This window comes from Papaver somniferum, chromosome 11 (assembly GCF_003573695.1).
Source record: "Papaver somniferum cultivar HN1 chromosome 11, ASM357369v1, whole genome shotgun sequence".
NCBI lineage: Eukaryota > Viridiplantae > Streptophyta > Magnoliopsida > Ranunculales > Papaveraceae > Papaver > Papaver somniferum.
In genome coordinates this window covers 37,933,516-37,954,807 of record NC_039368.1, presented here as the reverse complement: position 1 = coordinate 37,954,807, position 21,292 = coordinate 37,933,516, and positions in this window count along the sequence as shown.

The following is a 21,292-nucleotide window of genomic DNA, read 5'->3' as shown; positions in this document are numbered from 1 at the left end:
TATAAATAGAGTGGGTATAAATTTGGTGAGGCCCCTAATTATTTTCCGGGGCCCCCAATTAAGCTGTGTTAAGAATCCTAATTTAATTGGGGGTCATAAATATTAAATGGAGGCCATGACATTTTATTTGTACCCTAAAATTTTCAGGGGCGTATTAATCCGATCGTGAATATACTATTTTACCCTTGGTTAATATTTTTTTTCAAACAACGACCCTAATTAACGACCATTCATAGACATTAACGACAATTTAGAGTCGTTACTGAAAAAATTCCAATATCATGATGACTCTAAACTGTCGTACATTTCCATCATTAATGACGAAGATAACGACTCTTCTAAGAAACTAACGACTGTCTGTGACGACACTTCTAAAACATTAACGATTATTTACATTTTCATACACGTAATCAAAACAATAACGACTCTTCCAAAGGGTCGTCAGAGAATTGATTATGTTTATGACGACTCAAAAATGTCGTACATTTCAGCCATTAATGAATCTTCAACAATTTAGAGTCGTCACTGAAACAGTCGAAACATTAACAACTGTTTAGGGTCGTCACTGATTTTTTTTATACCATGACGACTTTTCATACAGATCTGGGCAAAAAAAAATCAGTCAAAAAATTGTAGACAAAAAATCTGGAAAAAAAGAAGAATTAAACTCTAATTAAATAAAATTATGACTAATTCATTAAGATTATCACTAATTATTTAGGGACATTTCAGCCTTTATAATATTTTTTTATAAGGGATGACACAAATTAAGGTGGGGTGACCTTTTTTGTCCTCTAGTGCAGGCCCCCATTTAATTTTATGGCCCCCAATTAAACCAGGTTAAGAATGTCTAGGTCCGTCGCAAAATCAGTTTCTATTGCGAAAACAACATCATCATCAGGGCTATGGAATGAGAGTCCTCGTTCAAAAACGAAGAAAACTGTTTTGAGGCATACAAGGTAATGACAAAATAGAGTCACTATGTGGTAGAATCAATAACCCTAGACCCTTTATCTATCATATTTTATCACGACAATAATGCTTTTATTTCATTAGTGTTAATAATTAGCGTTAATAATCATATTTTTATCACGACAATAATGCCTTATTTCGTTAGTGTTAATGATCATATTTTTATCACGACAATAATGCCATTATTAACTACGATAACGCCCTTATTTCATTATTAGAATCTAATATTAATAATTAGTAGTTTATGTTAATGATTAGTGGTTAATGTCAATGATTATATAATGTTAGTTTCAAACATTTCTTTTTTTGAGAGAGATAGTTAGGTTAAGGTTTGTTAAAGAAGAAGAATAAGAAATTAGGGTTTTGAGATTTACTGAACTAATAGATAATTAAGGTTTGTTTAATATAGAGGTATACTTCTAAACAAGGTTTAATGTCTTTTTTATAAGATGAATTTGTCAAAAAAAATTAAATTTTTACGACCTAGATCTACTGACCACATGAACGGTTCGGCTGATAACTTGTCAGTCGAACATATGTTTTCTGAAAATATACCTAGGTTCGGCTGACAAGTTATCGACCGACCTTCACTCTGTAACTGATGCATTTAGGTTCGGCTGATTCGAATAAAAAATTGAACATCCGAACTAAGTGTATTTTTTAACCCGACGAGATTGGGATATACCCAATAATACAAAATAAGGTCATTTAGAAGTAAATCCCAAAGCTCTTTAGCCACATATTTTCGTTAATGGCTAGATTGCCCTTTTTTAATTAACACTGATAAATTTTGTTTAGCTTAATTAATTGGGTTAGATTAATTAGCAGGATTAGGAATGTATGAAACCGTGGTTTGGTAGAATGAAATTATGGATTAATTACTTGAGTTAGATCAATCGGCAGGATTGGAAATGTATGAAACCATGGTTTGGTAAAATGAAATTTGAGAAGAATTTTTTTTTTCTTTTTTCTGTGAACAAAAAAGAAACCACACTAATCAGACATTACTAAAATAGGTTTTCATGGGGGTTTAATGGTTTCAACTTACTCAAAATCACAAAAAAAGAATTACACTTTTGGAACAGAAGGTATGAAAAATCGGCAAGGTCGATAAATATTGACCGTACCGACCATCACAGGTCGGCATCTTTGTGAAATAATAACAGTGCCGACCAAATGAGTTTCCACTATAAAAAAAAGTGTTATATATGGTTCATTAGTCCGTAGGGTATACATTTTTTAACCTGTCGGTGAAAACATGGTCGGCTGGCTATATATTTCTTAACATGCCATAACACCATACAGAAACTTTTGTTATTTACCTTACTTTGGTCGGCAAGGTCGTAGTTACCAAAAATGATGACTTATGAATGGTCGTGTAGGTCTTTATTGTCCGAATATGCCGACCCTGGGTAATATATTATTTATGCAGCTTAGGTCGTCAATCTGGAAAAAAAAAAAAAAACAAGGGTGCCGTCCCTGGGTAATGTATGGAGCAAAATGATCTTCACAAGAAAAGTCACTACTGATGTGAAAAGAACCTGTGGTAAAATACTAACTACTGAGATGGATACTTACAAATAGAATTATATGAAAGGATTTGAGAAGAATCAAAAGATGGAAATATGGATTTTTGTGATTAAATTAAGGTGGTAAATCAATGGATAACGAATTACGAATGCAAAGGTACTTTGTAGTGTTATGTAGAACCTACTGTAAATGAATGGCATTTTCTATGTCTTCCATAAATTTATTACAGTATTTTGATTATCGTTTTTCCTGTATTACTTTAATTTTTACAAGCAATGATTCTTCTACTACTAATTTTATTTTGAGGGGAAAGTTCCTCTACTACTAATAACCCATTCTGAAATTTTGCTTCAATTTTTTTGTTCGTTTTATTTTGTAAGTGTCGTTCCAACATGGATAACAGCCTGACCAGGGAAAGAGATATCATAAAATCTCATCTCCTGTTCATTCTCATGTTATTTCAGGAGGTGGAATCTGATGATATCAAAAGCTGCGAGTTAATGGGTTGAACTATAAAAGCTTCAAGTTGATTAAATTCATAAAATGAGCGGGGAGATTTTTTTGTAGTTTAAAATCTTTGAAACATGTAATTTGATTTCCTGTATTTGAAGGAAACTCTCGATGGGATATTTTCATTCCATTGTTGGGCTAACTTGAAAAGTAAGGTAATTCAGTATACTATATATATATATATATTTGTCAATAGTAGTGTCACAAAAACACAAAGTGACATCTGGTGATGGTTTTGTAACACAAAACCATTGAATACACCGATGGAAGTGCACAACAATTAGCCAGCAAGGTCGCAAATTGAAAACAGTGCCGACCAAAGCCTAGCCGTAAGGGCCGAAAATTGTACAGAGTCTCGACCAAATTTCAGTCGGCAGCTTAGTGAAAATAACCATAACGACTAATTACAAATTTGCACACAAGAAAAATCTTATTTTTCTGAGATATTGGTCGGCACGGTTGATAATCTATACAGTGACGACTAAGGTTAGGTCGGCCAGGTATTATTCAAAATACCCCAACGATCAAAGCCCCAACGTCATACATGAAAAACTATCTCTAAAATTGATTAGCCGGCATTGTAGAAACTTCAGAACTTCAAAAGCTAACGACCAATAAAAAGTCGGTAAGATAGTTAGTTGAATAACATGTCGACCCTGTAAAATGTGATTTTCAGATATTAGAGGTCGGCACGATATTCAACCTAGGAAGACAACGACCAAAGACACATATGAAAGGCCGGCAAGGTTGACAAATATTTACCGTACCGGCCAAATCCCTGCAGATTTTTCTTGGGTTTGAGTTAAGTGGTTCTTCCAATTTGGGGGTCATCTTTATTTGGTTTTCTATAAGTTTGCTTGAAGCGATTCTGCATGTTTGAAGATTTATCCACGATGGAATTTTCGATTCGAGAGTAGACGAGTTTTTTTGGGTTTGATGATGAAATGTTGATGGGAGGTCGGTATGGTGGTAGGAGGAGGAGAGGAAGAAGAGAACATGAAGTGAAGTCGGATTATTAGGTTAACTTTTAATTAGAAATGTCAAGGGTATTTTTGTAACTTCATCTTATTTCACCACCCCTTAGCAAGGGCACTAAGTCCATTTAAATTTGGGCATACCCCAATCTCACCAGGTTCTTTTAACCTGGCCAAATCGGGGTATACCCAGATTAGTTGGGATATACCCATTTTGTTCCCAACCATAATAGTGGGTTAAGGGGTTCTAATATGTATAAGTTACCTAATTACCCTTCCCCCATTAATAACCAAACCTACCCTTTTTGGTTTTAGATCAAAACCTTATTAATTTTTTTCCTTCTCCTTCATCATCAATCTAATGATCAATTCATTTCTCCTACTCTATATTTCATCGTTTTCAAATGAAAAAATATCGTCGATTATGTTTTTTTATTGTCGATTAATCCTTTTAAACTCATTCTAGTACTTTGTTTTGTTATTTGAATGACAAATTAGATCAAAAATTTTGAAATTGTTGAATTGCAGTTACATAGTTGTCATGGTATTTTTTTGTCGAGCATGCTGACTTTTAATATTTATTTTTAGTCAACAAGGTTATAGGATGAATAACATGCCGACTTTTCAAAGATTTTTGTTTCTGAAAGTAATATTTACAGGGTCGCCAAGGTAATCATCCTGATACCTTGTCGAATAAGAACTTGAAAATGTAAAATTGTTGAATTGCAGTTACATAGTTGTCATGGTGTTTTTTTGTCGAGCATACCGACTTTTGATATTTATTTTTAGTCGACAAGGTTATAGGATGAATAACATGCCGAATTTTCATATTTATTTTTATTCGGCCAGGTTATAAGATGAATAGCATGTCGACTTTTCAAAGAGTTTTGTTTCTGAAAGTAATATTTACAGGGTCGTCACGGTATTCATCCGTATACCTTGCCGACTAAGAACTTGAAAATTTAAACCTTGCCGACTATAGTTTAGTCGGCATGGTATTTTTTTGTCGACCTTGCCGACTTTTCATACTTTCAGAACCGAAAATGTTGATTCCTTCTATAATTTTGAGTATAAAATCACCCAGCAGCTCTAAATCCCATATTTTTATAAGTGTTTGGGTAGTATGATTTCATTTCCGTTACAAGTAAAATTCTCAAAAAAATAAATAAAATCTCAAAAATCTACCCACATCCATGAGTTCAATCTAAAATAAAACCTAATTTCAAAATTTTAATTAACTAACTAAATTAATTACCCTAATCACATTTATTGGTGTTAATTAATCAAGGATAGATTAGCCATTTATGTAAATATGTGGCTAAGGAGTTTTGTGTTTTACTTCAAAATGACATTATTTTGTCTCATTTGGTATACCCCAATTTGGCCAGGTTTTTTAACAAAGTGAAGTTCAACTATCATTTTCATGTTTAATTATCAGCCGAACTGTTCTTCTGAAACATAAAAAAAATAAAAATAAAAAGAACAAAGATCTGGGATCCAATATGCGGATCTGAAGTTAAATCTCTTTGTGCAACGCTTCACACGACTCATTTTAATCAATGATCAAAGATTTATGAATCGACAATTAATCACTGACGAAAAATAAAATCATAATTGTTTGATTAATGGTTAAATTAGATTAGATATGAAAATGATTTTTTATTATGAAAATAATTTTGGATTTTGGTTTATGTTTTATATTCAGGTAAATGGTATTTAAGTAATTTAAAATAACTAAGGATAACTTAGTAATCTACCCACCGCTAGAACACCCCTTATAAACCCATCCTAGATGGGAAAATCGTATGCGTCAAACCAGGTTTGAAAATGAAATAGTCTGAGCAAATTTAGTGCCAAGATAAAGTTTTTGTTTCTCTCAAACTCTACTGAACGCTCATTTATCTGGGTGTATAAAGTGGAGACTAAGAAACACATCTTCAGCTGGTTGGATGTGTAGCGACATATCTTTGGCTGCTTTACCTAAAAAATAAAATGAATTAATAGGGAGATAAATGATTAGTCGCTCATAAAAAAAAATCGCCTTCCAAAGCATTTATTTAGTTTTTGTAAAAAGAATCGGGTCTCTCCTAAAAACATTAAGGAATATATACACATTTAGGCCTATTTTGGTACGTCGTTTTCAAATTTAGGCCACTTTTTTTATTTTTTACAAATCTAGGCCAATCTAACGGATTCCATCCAAATCCGTTATCTCAGTCAATATATCGCACTGACCAGTCAATATCTCTTCAAATTCTCGTACAATGATATCTCGTGGACTTCCAGAGATTACGATTATACCCTTTATCTTCAAATCCTCTCAAAATCATCGATACTCTCCTTCCTTGTTTTTGATTTGCCGTGTTCTTCTACATCGCCAGCTCCACATAATCAATCTCACCCTTTTCTTCGGATCAACAACAGCATCCCACCCTTCTTCTCAGCTTCTAAATCTTGTTTCTCCAATTGAATAGAACCCAAAATCACCTTCAGTTGTTTCTTCCTGTAAATCCTAATCACAAACCCAAAATCACCTTCAGTTGTTTCTTCCTGTAAATCCTAATCACAAACTCAAAATCACCTGCAATTGAGAAGACCCATCAGAAAAAATTGATTTAATTCAGTTGTTTCTATGGTGATATTTGAAAAACGGATACCTCTTAATTATTGTGTGATGGAATAAATCGGTAGAAAATTTAAGCGAAATGCGTCAATAGTTTAATTTCTGAAGTGTAATTGCATCTGTATCTAAGAAAGAGAGGGATGGCTTGTGTTGTTCGTTAGAGCGGAAAAATAATGGAGGAGTGGGTTCAGAGTATGTTGATCATATGGAGATGGAGGACTCAATAGAAATTCTTTGTTCATTGAGAACTAGTTACGGGTAAGAGCATGTTGTAATTAATCTTCTTTGTTGAATTGTGATTAAAATGTGATCAAAGCTCACTGTTTTTATTGGGAACTTTTAAGTTTGCATGGTCTTAAGTGGAGACATAAATTCATTTTAGTGGTAAATGATCAATATGTAGCTAGATGTATAGATATCTGAAATCATTATCATGGTTAATGCTCAGAGAACCTAATGGAAAAGAAAGAGTGGGATTAATAAGAGAAGATGGGTACATAAAATGATATTGCTGCTAGCTAGCTACTATTGGCGTTTGAATTTACTTGGTTCATTATCTGGTAATTGATGGTTGATTTGGAGTTCATTTACGATTAAGAGTTTTGGGTTTGCATGGAATTTGTATTCTTTTCAGGGAAGGAGATGAAATATGGTTCGAAAGAACACAACAAACTCACCTCCTCCAACACCAGTTTAGGTCCAGCAACTGTTCGAAGAAAGTCTCAAAAGGAATTTCTCTTATATTACTAGTCCATACGTCAAAATTACCAGATTTTTCCTTTGATTTTGCGAGTGTTCTTAAAGAGTTTGGGCAAATTTTGTAGAAGCCAGGGAATGATGGCAGTGGCCCGAGGCTTTGGTGAGTCTTAGGCAGGGTTTAGTAGCTACAAGACATGCAGAAATTGAGTGATTATCGCCGGCTACAAAAATGGTTCTAGTGGGATTAAATGTTTAGGGGATGGTTTGTAAATGCATCAAAGAAACAGAGAGCTGATGAGAAGTCGTGAATGAAATCTCCGTCGCTCACCAGTTTAATGTTACAGTTGAAGCTGAAGAAGACATCCAGAGCACGACTAATCCTGGGCCTTCGATTTTCTGTGGCTAGATCTGTTACACATGTACACTATCAACGACATCTTGGCCATAAATCTCTGTCGTTGAACTTATAAGGACTAAAATGTCTTTAAAACTAGAAAAATGTTGATAGGTGGCGGATAACTATGGCTAACTTTCCATCCACAACTTTTGATCAAATAAGGCGTAGTTTCGTGAGAAATAAAAAAAATAGGCTTAATTTTATAAACCATCCTCGCGTTTTTAGGGGCCACTCAAAAGGATTTAGGGGCCATCAATTTATACCCATCCAAAGACTCTAGTTAAGGGGTACCCTATATGATATTGAAGTTACATAAATGCCCTTCTGGTAAAACCGTATAAAAACCAAATCAAAAAAAATTCTACTCATTTCAACTCTTCTTCTTCCAGTTTCATATCTTCCGATTGTGGAAGAAAAAAAACTTTCCTCGTTCAACCGAAACATCGCCGCGAATCGTAAAATCAAAACATTGTCGATTCGTTTATAAAACAATGGATAAGGGAAATGAAACCCACAGACCTAGAACCAAAAATGTTGCTCGGGGTATCGATCCAAAGATTGGGATTTTAGCAAGAAATAAAGAAATTCTTGCTGCAAATGAAGAAGAACGCGAAGAACGCGAAGAACAAGTACCCGACAATGTAGTCGGTGGTGGCGATTCCGATAATCAAACACTTCGTCAACTTCAAATGGCCCCAATTAGGTAAGAATCTATCATTTTTGGTGTTTATTTCGCTTTAATTCGTCGAATCTAGAAAAAAAATTCTAGGATTTTCGGTTATTTATCCAGATTCGGACGATATTCATGCTCATTTACTTCCGAATGTAGTCGTGTTCTTCATTTCTCAAGAACATCGACAGTATTCGGGAGAAAGATTTGATGATTATCTGCCGAATATTGGTGGCCATATCTTCCTGGATACAAACTGCTAATAATCGGTAGTTTAATGAATTTTCTGGCTACCGAATATATTTAAGTAGACACAGAGTATTCGGAAGAACACTCACTACCGAATGTATATATTGAAAAAATCTCAAAATTTCTGATATAGGAAAACTCTCATTTTGGGGCCAGTATTTATTCGGAAGACAATATAATGTTTTATACCTCCGATTGTGTAGGATAAAATTTTAGAGTTTCTGAACTCCAGTCGATGAATATTCGGTTGTAAACATGTTTAGTTATATTCCGATTGTTTTTCATTCGGAAAAAATATGTGTCTTCTTACTTCCGAATTTGTACATTCGGGTTATAGATGTGCACTTTGTCTTTCGATTGTGTAGGATGAAAAATTTACAGCTTCTGAACTCCAATTGATGCATATTCGGTTGTAAACATGTTTAGTTATATTTCGATTGTTTTGTATTCGGGAACAGTATGTGTCATTTTACTTCCGAATGTGTTCATTCGGGTTATATTTCCATACTTTGTCTTCCGATTGTATAGTTTGTAAATATTGTTCCTTTCTTTGTTGTTTAGACAAAGTCGAGAAAGGAGGAAGAAAGTGACAGCTAGTGCTAGGAGGGAAAGGAGCGCCAAAGATAATTCAAGTGCTCAACAAAGCTTACAAGAACAAAGCAGTCAACAAGGAGTACAACCAAGTGCTGAACAAAGTATAGAACAACAAGGCAGTGAACAAGGGGTGCAACCAAGTGTTGAACAAGCCGCTCAACAAAGTGCAGAACCAACTGCTCCACAAGTTACACCCCACCATGAATTGAACCAGTTGATCCAGTGCCAAGAGTAGAAGAAGAAGGACAACCAAGTGGTACCCAAAAAGCCAAAAAAGGAAAAGATGGTGTAAAGAAGGATATTGCTAAGAAAGCATCACATCTTGTCCCTCAGCACTTGAAGAAGAAGGGTATTCTAGCAGGCACAATCCTTGGGCTACCGGCGGATGGAGGAAAATTGCTATTTGGATACAAAGACTCATGGGCCAGAGAAATATACGAAACCGAGGTAATAAAATTACTATTTTTTATTAATGTATTGTCTATGTGTTATATCGTTATATTTGTATTAAGTATTTTTTTATGTACTTTAATAGGATCATCAAGATGCGGTCCGTCTACTCAAACCTACCGCCGCACCAACAAAAATGCTTGCGTGGCCTTTATCCGGTGAATGTGAAAGGTTCAAGTCAATTGTTGCCAACTCGGGGTTAGCTAATGCCGCCGAGAATCCATTGTACATTCGGAACTTTACAAAAAAACCTATCCTCCGAATATTACAAGTTCAAAACAAACCACGCCATGGCTCCAGGTGGTTCCAAGGGCCAATATTAAAGGTTAGACAACCCATATTCGGAAGTTTTGGTAACTAATTTAACTTCTGATTATTTCAAAGACAAAATTTGAAAAGTATAAGTTTTTCCAAATTCTGATTTTTGGGCCATCGTACATTCGGAACTTTACAAAAAAATTATCCTTCGGATATTACAAGTTCAAAACAAACCACGCCATGGCTCCAGGTGGTTCCAAGGGCCAATATTGAAGGTTAGACAGCCCATATTCGGAAGTTTTGGTAACTAATTTAACTTCCAATTATTTCAAAGACAAAATTTGAAAAGTATAAGTTTTTCCAAATTCTGATTTTTGGGCCATCGTACATTCGGAACTTTACAGAAAACCTATCCTCCGAATATTACAAGTTCAAAACAAACCACGCCATGGCTCCAGGTGGTTCCAAGGGCCAATATTGAAGGTTAGACGACCCATATTCCGAAGTTTTGGTAACTAATTTAACTTCCGATTATTTCAAAGACAAAAAAAGTATAAGTTTTTTCAAATTCTGATTTTTGGGCCATCGTACATTCGGAACTTTACAAAAAAATTATCCTTCGAATATTACAAGTTCAAAACAAACCACGTCATGGCTCCAGGTGGTTCCAAGGGCCAATATTGAAGGTTAGACAGCCCATATTCGGAAGTTTTGGTAACTAATTTAACTTCCGATTATTTCAAAGACAAAATTTGAAAAGTATAAGTTTTTCCAAATTCTGATTTTTGGGCCATCGTACATTCGGAACTTTACAAAAAAATTATCCTCCGAATATTACAAGTTCAAACCAAACCACGCCATGGCTCCAGGTGGTTCCAAGGGCCAATATTGAAGGTTAGACAGCCCATATTCGGAAGTTTTGGTAACTAATTTAACTTCCGATTATTTCAAAGACAAAATTTGAAAAGTATAAGTTTTTCCAAATTCTGATTTTTGGGCCATCGTACATTCGGAACTTTACAAAAACCTATCCTCCGAATATTACAAGTTCAAAACAAACTGTTTCCTGGAACCAAACAACACCATAATCGGAAAGAAAGTTGACTCATAACATAACCGAATATTACAATCGGTAGGTTGTTTAAAAAAATCTACCGATTTCGTATAATCGGCTAGTTTTTTATTAATAATACTCCGATTACATCCATTACATAAAGTTCAAACGGCCTTAACCTTACAATTTCGTCAAAAGCACCTAAATCCATACTCCTAATTGACCATAAACGTATTAAAACAGATCATAACTTCCAGTGACCATAGAAATTGTCCCTCTTGATTTTGTAGCATCCTTCATGTTCAAATCGTTTCCCGTAGAGGTCCACATACCGGCGATCCGCAAGATTTCTCTGAAATTACGAATGAGTAACAAGTTAGTACTAACTTTTGTTAATGTGAGTTGGAGTTACAGAGATACTTACTCGTTTTTCATACGTCCACCAAGGAAAAGCGTTCCTAACAAACCGTTCCTCATCTTCAAGTTTGTCAATCTCCTTATCGAGCGCATTCTTTCTCATCTTAATGTCATTGGATGATCTTCGAATTCGATTACCATCTAAGGCCTCAAATACCATTAAGATACGGTTCCATATCTGCTCTTCGGATTCCGATTTGTGGAGCTTGTGAACACGATCATGAGCAGTTACCACAACCCACGCTCTATAAATAGCACAATCTTCTTCTTCGGCAAAAGCAATATCCATGTTTTTTGTTATGAAAATTAAAACTGAAGAGAGGAAAGAGTTTGGTGCAATTGGGGTGATAGATATTTTTCTTCATATAGGTTTAGGGTCCAACGGCTCTTTTTGTTTTTCCCAAAAACTCCAACGGCTAATTTGACGAAAGTTGAATGTGGAGAAACCAATAATCGATAGGTATTGTATTTAGCATATCTACCGATTATGGTAGCTTTCAAAATTTGAATTTGGGGCAACTTATAATCGGTAGGTTTTGTAATATATTTAACTCCCGATTAACGCTGCATCCAAAACACGAACCAAGTGGTTATGACTGGCTGTGTACACTCCCGATTAATGAACACAAATCATTCTAATACTGCACCGACTACAATCGGAAGTCTGGGAAATATTTTGGCTTCCGATTGCAATCGGAGTATAACAATGTTATCATATCCTCCGAAAATATAAGGGTAATTTCGCCATTACGAATTACGCGAGATAAGCGCTGACTACATTTTCCCTTTGGGTGACCTTTTTTGTTTTATTATTGGCCCCTAAATTTTTTCGAGTGGCCCCTAAAAACGCGAGGATAAAAAATAGGGCTAGATTTATAAATTGCCCAAGCATTAATTCACACAGTGGGAAACACACTCTTTTAGTTTCTGTAGTCCTAATTTTACTTACCACTTTTTCACAATTTCTCGAAGAAATAAAATCTCCTATCTTCATTCCTTTTTCTTTTAATTTTTTTTCGAGTTAAAATTTCACTTTTAAGTTTGGTTTTAGTTTTTTTCCGTATATTCTAGTCTTGTATAAAATTCGAATATTGGTATAAGAAGACACATCTTTAGGGGGCATTAAAAATCTTGGAGTTGGAATATCATTTCCCTTTTCCAATTTTTTCGTATCTCATTCAAAAAGAAATTGAAAAATAACATAAAAAGGTCTTTATAAGAGCTTATGAATGGGAAAAAAATACAGTCCAACACATCTACTCTTTGCACTTAGTGACGTCACCCAATTTTTTTATGGGACACAAAATAAAAATAACACTTGTATTCGTAAGCCAACAAAAGCATATACCTCAATATTCTTGAATTTTTCACTTGGTTTGCCTTTTCATATACTGCAACACCTTGGCATATAATTTATTATCCAAATAAAATCAATTAGTATAATTAATCCATAAAGGATAAAATTTGTGCCCCATCTTTATGGATCATGAAAATTGCATTACTAATCCATTGTCTTACAACATTGCTAATAGAGATATTGGTTTGTTAAGTACCAAAATCCAAATAAGACAAAACATCGTTATGCCACCAACTTATGTATCGATACATTTCTTAACAAATTGGTTTCCTTATTAGTAGCCTTGCAGTCTTAAGACTTATTTAAATCTTGAATTAAATATCTTTTTAGAACATAAATAACTTCCTAATAAGCTTGGAAGTTGTATTTCAAAGAACAAAATTTTTTTTGTGCAGTAGGTGTCTCTTCTCAAGACTCTTTGTGTACATAAATGAGTTAAAACCTAATAAAACGATGTACACGGGTTTACATCTTTGTCGGCGTCTACTGTTACAGCAGTCATCTAGTATATGCGCATTTTTCTCCAGAAGTCTGCATATAACTAGTTGATTATATTTGACAAGTATACATGGTGTACTAGCTAATATTATTTGTTAAACTACAGTAAAAACTCTATATATTAATAGCCTTGGGACTTCATAAAATTATTAATATATGGAGTTTATTAGTATAGGGAGGTATACCAATAAAAATTGCTTGACAAGAAGCTTTAAACATGTTCGATAACTTGGAAATATTTTGGCTTCAACAAGAAGGTGCACATAGTAACGAGGTCTTACGCGTATGCAAATCAGAAAATGCGATAACAATCCAAAAAATTACATCATTTTCTCAAAAAACTATGAATATATATTTTTCTTTATCTTAAATTTTGATGTACTAAGATCTATAATTTTCCGATTATGTCTATTATATTAATATATGGAGGTGAATTCCTTATGGTGGGAGTAACAAAATCTATTATTATTAAAATACAGAGTTTATTACTATTATAACTGGCCCAAGTTGGGACCATGATTATTTATTAATATATAGAGTTTATTAATATATGGAGTATCAATATATGGAGTGTTTACTGTAGTAAGTTTTCTCATATACGAGTTTGAAATATATTTTAAGATTTTATGATAACATTGTGTGTTTATATATCGAAAGAATATAAAAGTATTCAATTTTCGAAATTGGTATTGAAAAGAATATTAATCATCTTCTTTTTTTATAAGCAAAGTAAAAACGACAAACTGGATTACAATATCTATATTTCTGTTTTTATTTGCAATTTTTTCAGAATTTTTCTAAGAATTAAACCACCCATATCTTTATTCCTTCTTTAATTTTTTTCTGAGTTAAAATTTCCCTTAAAGTTTAGTTCTAGATTTTCCCAGTATATTCTAGTCTAGTACAAAATTTAAATACTTTTTGGTGCAACTTTTTGTAGTACATGAGAAAACGCGCCTTTATGGGCCAGTATAAACCCTGGAACTGGACTTTGGCAATAACATTTCCTTTTTCCGACATCTTCAAGAGGTTTTGCTGGACATGATCTAGATAAGTGGTGAAAACTCTAGATTGATATGGAGCATTATGTTTTAGCATTATGTTTATGTTTTTGTTTGAGCTGTGTAATTTTGCATCTATGATGGAAAAGGTTAACATATGAAAGTGTTCGTGATGATGCTATTTGTGTCGTTGTGATTTTGGTTTCCTGAAGTTTAAGAATGGTAGATGATCAGTTTTCAGTAATTATGAAAGTTTCTGACATGGTTATTGTCAAATCATGATGCTAAAACGCTAAAAAGGTGGTTATTGTCTTGATGATTGAATTATGTCAAATCATGTATGTGATGCTTTTAGATGCACATACTGATGTTAAGGAGTGAGTTTTACCGGCCTTGAATCATTTGTTTTCAAGTGGTCCTGTTCTTTTTTTCCGCCTCCTTTGTTTGTTTGCATCTTCAAGAGGTTTTGCTGGACATGATCTAGCTAAGTGATGAAAACTCTAAATTGCTATGAACCGTGCTCAGTTATGCTTTTTTCTTTTATCATAGTTACACTGATAGAATATTTATTTACATAATAGAAGGGAAAAAATATTGTCCAACACATTTACTCTTTTCTTTTGGTGAAATCACCCACATACAGAGTAAAAATAACACTTGAATCTGTAAACTGGTAAAATCCTACACCTAAACATTCTTGAAGTTTTCACTTAGTTTGCTTTCTTATATACTGCAAAACATAGGCATATGATTTATCGTCCAAATAAAACCAATTAGTATAATTAATACTTAAAAATGACAAAATTATGTGCGATTTTTATGGATCATGAAAATTATGCCATGTTAATCCGTAATCTCACAACATTGCTAACAGAGATACTGATTTGTTAAAGAGCATATCAAAATCCAAATAAGTTAAAACGCCATTAACCCATGGATTGACACATTGCTTAACAAATTGGTTTCCTTATTAGCAACCTTGTAGACTTGAGGATGATTTAACTCTTGAATCCGATCTCTTTTTAGACCATAAATAACTTCATAATAAACTTGAAAGTTGTTTTTGAATGAATAAAAGAATTAAGTGCAGTAGGTGTGCTTTCTCGGGGCTGCTTGTGTTAAAACTTAGATTAGTGATGTGTGCAGGTTTATTCGTCGGCCTCCACTGCTGGAGCAATCATCTAGTATATTCATTTGATACTCATGGATAAGATCTCACTTATACTATGGGAAACATATTCAATATATTCGGAATCAAAATCGGTATGCTTATTTTTCCTAAAAAACTACATATAATTAGTTATTTGACAACTATATATTGTGTGCTAGCTAATACTAGTTGTCAAACCAGTAAGTTTTTAATGACAGGTGAAAGAAAAAGATATTTCATTAATAATGAATATCAGTAATTGTTCTTACAGGAGATGTCTGGACATAACATTTATAAGAGAAACTGATCTACACTATACACGTGTAGTTACAACAGAGATTAGTGGCAGAGATTATATGTACAGACACTCTAAAGATAAGGGCACCATTACCCCCCTCAAACTGAAGTGAATATGGATGAACTTGTAGTTTGTCTCTGAGATAACCAAATCTGGGACCATGTAATGCTTTGGTGAAGATATCAGCCACTTGTTCAAGAGTGGGAACATAACAAACATCCAAGGCTTTAGATTGTACCAGTTCTCTGACAAAGCGAAAGTCCAGAGCAACATGCTTCATTTTACTGTGCTGAATAGGATTAGAAGCTAAAGAGATTGAGCTGATGTTGTCACAACCTAATCTGGGAACAACATGTAGAGGGAAATGAAGATCATTGAGTATAAAGCAGACCCAAACAAGTTCAGCAGCACTATGAGCTAGAGTTCTATATTCTGCTTCAGTGCTAGATCTAGCAACTGTACTTTGCTTTCTAAAGGACCGGGAGATAGGATTGGAACCCAGAAAAATGCAGTAACCACCAGTTGACCTTCTGTCATCAATATTGCCTGCCCAGTCAGCATCTGAAAAACCCAGTAAAAAAGAAGAACCTTTTGTGAATTTGATACCATACTCAATTGTGCCTTTTATATATCTGAGAATTCTTTTGACAGCTTCAAAATGAGTAGTGGTAGGATTCTGCATGAATTGGCAGACCTGATTAACAGCATAACATATATCAGCTCTGGTCCATGTCAAATATTGAAGAGCTCCAACAATCGACCTGTATTCTGAAGGATCAGGAAGTAAGGAGTCATCCGACTTACTTAGTTTGACTGTTGCTGAGGCAGGAGAAGAACATGCTTTGGAACCAGTCATATTGGTTTTCTTCAGTAGGTCAAGTGCATACTTGGATTGAGAAAGATGCAAAGCATAGTTATCTCTCTTGACTTCTAAACCCAAGAAATAATGTATGTTGCCTAGATCCTTGACGGGAAAACTAGCTTGCATTTTCGTGACAATATTATGCATATGATTTGAATCATTGCCAGTGAGTAAGATATCATCCACATAAACTAGGATAATTGTAATAAATGATCCAACTTTGTGGATGAACAATGAAGTATCAGCATATGAGGTAACAAAGCCAAGAGAAATAAGAGCTTGAGCAAGTTTAGCATACCATGCTCTGGGTGCTTGCTTGAGTCCATAGATGGACTTATGAAGTAGGCAGACATGATTTGGGTATTGGGGATTAATAAATCCAGGTGTTTGAGCCATAAATACCTGTTCTTGCAGATCCCCATGGAGAAAGGCATTACTTACATCAAATTGAGTAATTGTCCAGTTGAATTGAACTGCAAGAGAAAGAACAATCCTCACAGTTGTTGGTTTGGCAACAGGGCTAAATGTTTCTGTGAAGTCAAGTCCTGGTTGTTGATGAAACCCCTTTGCCACTAGTCTTGCTTTATATTTGTCCAGTGAACCATCTGCATTATATTTGATCCTGAAGACCCATTTGCAGCCAACTACATTTTGCTCAGGTGAAGAAGGCACATAAGACCAAGTACCAGCATTAAGTAAAGCTTCATGTTCCTTAAAAAGGTCTACCTTCCATTTTGGATTCTTTATTGCTTGAGAGAAGCATGTTGGGACTGGAGATGCTCTGTCACTTAAGTAAGCTGCAGGCAATAAATGTTTAGTGGCAAGCATAGTTTTTGGTTTAAACACACTTCTCTTATCCCTAGTAATCGTGGAATGATCATTTTGAGGAATGACTTTAGTTGTAGTAGTGGGAGTGGAGGTAGTGAGTATTGGAGGAGGAACTGACTCAGAAATTGAAAGAGCAGTAGAAGCATCACAAGTAGGAATGATGGATAGAACAATTGCAGAAATAGTATGAGATGAAAAAGTCTTGAAAGGAAATCTGGATTCATTGAATAAAACATGTCTAGAGATATATACTCTGCCACTGGTGAAATCATAGCATCTATAACCTTTGTGATAAAGACTATATCCTAGAAAGACACAATGCTTACTTCTAGGTTGTAACTTATTTGATGTATATGGTTTCAGCCATGGAAAGCAGGAGCAACCAAAGACTTTCAAAAAATCATAATTAGGAGACTTATGAAAGAGAAGTTCAAAATGAGATACAAAGTTTAGAGCTTTTGCTGGTAATCTATTGATTAGATAATTTGCAGTTTGAAAAGCCTCTACCCAAAACATGGCAGGGAGACCAGATTGAATCAAAAGATTTCTACCAATGTCCAAAATATGTTTGTGTTTTACTTCAGCAACACCATTTGGCTCAGGTGTTTTGGGATAGGAAAAATCATGAAGAATTCCTTTTTGAGTAAGATAAGCTTTAAGAAGATTGTCAGTAAATTCACCACCATTATAAGTTCTAATGCATTTAACAGACAAAGAAAAGAAGTTTTCAATTTGAGTGACAAAATTAATGAAGACTTGTCTGAAATCAGATTTATTAACTAGTGGAAAGATCCAACAATACTTGGAGTACTCATCTGCAACATTAGCATAATAGTATGAGCCTGAAAGAGAGCTGACATGACAGGGACCCCATAAGTCCATATGAAGAAGCTCTAAAGGTTGAGCAGCAACAATATTAGAAAGACTAAAAGGAAGTTTGTGCATTCTTCCTAGTTTACAGTCATTACAAAATAAAGGTGTGCTAGAGACTTTTGGTAGTTGTAATTGATGGCACAGTCTTTGCAAGGTTTGAAAAGATGGATGTCCAAGTCTTTTGTGTAGAATATCACTGGAGATGAGAGAACTGGAGTATGCAGCAGGAGCAGTGTGTGAATTGAATTGAATAGGGTAAAGACCATTTTTATGTGGCCCTTGCAAAAGGATCCTCTGAGAGGTCAAGTCCTTCACATAAAAACCAAAAGAATCAAAAGTTAAAGAGCAGTGGTTGTCTGTTGTAAATTTGTGAACTGACAAAAGGTTTTGAGAGGCTTTTGGCACAACTAAAATGTTATTGAGAGTAAAGGAATAATCATTCACATGTTTTAATGAGTGGCCAATGTGAGAGATGTGCATACCTTGGCCACTATCTGTTGAAATCATCTCAGCACCTTCATAAGCAGAAGAAGTAGTCAGATTAGCATCATTAGAGGTGATGTGATTGTAGCTCCACTATCTGCATACCAGGGAGAATCATCAAAAATATCTGCAGCTGCTAACATTGCCTGAAGATTTTCTGGTGGAGGTTTGCCTTGATAGGAGAAATTAAGCCTTTGGTGACATTCAGTAGCATCATGATTCTTGCCTTTGCAGATTTGACAAGGTTCAATTTCAGAAGTATTGCCTCTTCCATAGGAAGGTCTTGAGAAGAAATTAGGATTTGGATGTCGACCACCTCGACCTCTTGATCCACCTCCATGAAAAACTGAGTTTGAGTATGAAGGTCTAGGATTGTAACTAGAAGTAGGTTTGAACTGTTGATAATGTTGAGCCGCAAAAGCTTTGGCTTCAGAATCCGTTTTGGTATTGGTTACAACAATTTCTTCATTCATGAGTAGATTGAACAGTTCCTTGCTTGATACTGGCGGATTACGAATTCTAATGGAAGTAGCAAAGGAATGATACTCTAGAGGCAAGCCAGATAAAATAGTTACCACCATTTCAGTGTCTGAAATTTGAGATCCTGCAGCTGCAAGTTGATTTTGAAGGCTTTTAATCTCCATTAGATATTTTGATACAGAACTACTCATTTTGAGAGATTGAAGCTTGGTACGAATATGAATCACATGAGTTGCAGAAGTATGAGCAAATCTTTCTTGAATGCTAAGCCACAATCCTCTAGAAGTAGCAACACCAGCAACATAACCAATAGTTGAATCAGAAATTGTTGATTGGATCCAAAGAAGAAGAGTTGTATCTTCAGCAATCCAATCTTGATATTCAGTGAGTTGAGATCTTGTGGTTCCTTGATCAGGACATGGAAAAGAACCATCGATAAACTTTTCAACCTGGAATTTCTTGAAAAGTGGTAACATTAAAGCTTTCCAGGTGATGAAATTATCATCCTTGAGTTTCAAAGGGATTATATGAGCAATAGTATTGAGCGGAAGTGTGGAAATTCGAACAGTAGGTCTTTGATCCATTGAAAGAAATCAAGATTTGAGATAAAATTGAAAAACAGAAGACAAGATTTGAACAAACAACGAAAGTGAATGAAGATAGAAGCTAGTATGATGAACAAAATTGATCAAGAATTTGAGGAAATCTTGATAGAAGAATCGAATTTGAAAGAAAAGTAAAAATAGATCTGAAAAAAAATTGCAGGAAGTGAAGAAACAAAGAATACCGGAGAAAAATAATCTTCACCCAAGAGAGTATCTGTGAATCACTGTTGCAAGAGAAAAAGAACACAGAGTTTTGTTGAAGATGAAGTAAAAATCACCATTGAAGGATCAAAAAAGTTTAAAAAGCTTAACCTGCTCTCGTTACCATAATGACAGGTGAAAGAAAAAGATATTTCATTAATAATGAATATCAGTAATTGTTCTTACAGGAGATGTCTGGACATAACATTTATAAAGAGAAACTGATCTACACTATACACGTGTAGTTACAACAGAGATTAGTGGCAGAGATTATATGTACAGACACTCTAAAGATAAGGGCATCATTAGTTTTATCATAAATGAATTAGAAATTTTTTCTAAAATTTTGTGACAATATTTTATGTTTATAATATATAAAAAATATGAGAATATTGTCCTTTCGAAATTGGTATTGGAAATAATATCTTTGAGAATGGAAGAACGGAAACATTCTGACTCCAAAATCATTACGGGCTCTAATTGATAATCAAGTCGTTATTTCTACTTGACTACAAAATTCTAGCTCCCGTACTGGTTTGGATTCTCTACTAAAAACATCTATAATGCTAATGGCTACTACATCAATAATTGTCTCTGCAATTCCTCCTACTTCTTCCATTATGACAGGGGCATGATCTCAACTAAGCTATTCTTTTGTGCTATCTTTATGGTCGGAAACTATAACTACCATCTGCTCATTTATTGTTTTCTTATTCTCTCTTATACGAGGTTATGGAGTAAAAGACAAATGTACGACAATTTATGATATGAATCGTATATTGATTCTCGAGAAGACAGTGAAATGTTTGTTAGAGTTGATTAACTTTTAACCAATTGTTTCCTTTCTGAATTTTTTCGAGTTAAGTGATAATTCTTATTTGCACTTTTATATTCCAGCTTAAACATAAATATTGATCCCTAATACCATATCAGTATAATATTGTGCGTTGATCTCGAAATGACACGAGAAATTTTATAAGAGTTGAGTTTGTAATTAGTTGTACCTAGCCTTCTTTGTTCAAACATTGTGTTGGCCATTGGATTACCACATCCCTTATTTTTTAGGCCTCTATTTTCATACTCAATTGTATTTCTTTGATAATATATTATACAAAAAGGGCAACTTATATTCTTACAAACTCATTCATGACTCGCACTTTGCATGTGAAATGACGAGGATATCCAAGTACACCACAATATTTTCGTTTCAACCTATAAGTCTGATAGCTTGTGTGATCGTCTATGGAGAAAGTCAAGAC